Genomic DNA, 1656 nt, shown 5'->3' on the forward strand with positions numbered 1-1656 from the left:
GATAGGGGGAGGGCAAGAATAGTGGGGGAAATATAGAATCCAAAGAACTTGAGACACGTGGTTATAAACTAAGGGGGGGAGAATGGTGGGGGAGGGAGGGTGCAGGTGGAGGGGAATGAAGGGGGGAATAGAACAACTGTAATGGTATAATCAATAAAATATATTTAAAAAAATAAAAATAATAAAAGTAAATAAACAACAACAACAAAAAAGAAAGTTTCAGATGAAGCTCAAGCCTCATTGTACCCCAGAGAATCCAGCTAGGGAAAGACCCTACAGAGCCATGGATGTGAGAAAGTTTCCTGCCTCAGCAGAAATTTTGTGATACACAGGAGAGAAGCCTTACAAATACCGCATGTGGGAAAGTTCAGGTCATGGCACCAGCTTAATTTTACATTATAGAATCTCCCTGGGTAAGAAGACTTAGCAGTGTCGTGCACAGAAGAGATTTGGTGGTAGCCTTCATCTTTTACGATACAAGACAACCCACAGCTCAGGAACGGCTTGACAGAGAGAAGTTCTGTAACATCATATTCTCTTGGTCATAAGCAACCACATGAGGCAAAAGAGAGAACCACTCCACTACTCCAAAGGTGACTTGTCTCCAGAATAAAATAGCACAGGGGTGGAACTATCTATTTGTCCCTATACTCCTGGGATTAACTGCATGATATTGAAGAGACATCCCAGGTAGTCTCATATAAGAGTGTGTCATCTCTATTTCCATTTCCTGTCTTCATTCAGCCTATGAAAAGAATACTGAGCAGGGATTGGGAATGTTGAGACCAAGACAAGATTTCTTTGATACAGAAGGTCACAATCCTTGGAATTTGTAGTAGGGTTATCTCAGCCATGAACTCTAATTTTTAGGGTGATTTGTGAGAATTTTTTTCTTTTCCACCCATCCATTTTTGGCTTATTTGCTGCTTTTGGTTAAAGCATATTGGGTCCTTCAGGTAAATATTATTCAGGCTAACAACCACTCACAGGCTTTTAAGAAATACAAATATTTTGTACTTGCTTTGGCAGCACAAATACTAAAATTGAAATGATACAGAGAAGACTATTAGCATGGCCCCTGTTCAAGGGTAACACACAAATTCATGAAGCATTCCATATTTTCAAAAAACAACTCATTGACACAGACAACAGTACTTATTACCAGAGGGGAAGGAGGGTAGGAGTAGGTAGAAGAAGATATGGGGGGATAAATGGTGATGGAAGGAGACTTTACTATGGACAGTGAACACACAATACAATATACAGATGATGTATTATAGAACTGTACACCTGAAATTTATGTACTTTTATTAACAAATGTCACCCCACTAAATTCAATAAAAAAGTTAAAAAAAAAGAAATACAAATATTTTGTGCAATACTAGCAAAAGATTAGTATGTATAGAATACATAGCAGCAAAGCAAAAATAGATAAACTCTAATTTTCTCCTGTTTTTCTTTACTCTCTGGGCTGCCAAGGTACATTTTTAAAAGATTTTATTTATTTATGTTTAGAGCGAGGGGAGGGGAGGGAGAGAAACATTCACTGGTTGCCTCTCAGATACTCCCAACGGGGGAACCAGGCCCACAGCCCAGGCATGTGTGCTGACCTGAGCCACATCAGCCAGGGCTGTCAAGTTACATTTTTTGGCTGCT

General features: G+C 39.3%; 1 non-coding gene across 1 annotated transcript; it reads left to right on the forward strand.

Moving 5' to 3' along the window:
• The first annotated feature begins 1013 nt into the window (after positions 1–1013).
• LOC118975470 (U6 spliceosomal RNA) lies at positions 1014–1123 on the forward strand. The gene has a single exon (XR_005064070.1). It is a non-coding gene; the product is annotated as a U6 spliceosomal RNA (small nuclear RNA).
• The last annotated feature ends 533 nt before the right edge of the window (positions 1124–1656 follow it).

The sequence above is a fragment of the Sturnira hondurensis genome, unplaced genomic scaffold (genome assembly GCF_014824575.4).
Source record: "Sturnira hondurensis isolate 20B ecotype Veracruz unplaced genomic scaffold, ASM1482457v3 Scaffold0001509, whole genome shotgun sequence".
In the NCBI taxonomy this organism is placed as follows: domain Eukaryota; kingdom Metazoa; phylum Chordata; class Mammalia; order Chiroptera; family Phyllostomidae; genus Sturnira; species Sturnira hondurensis.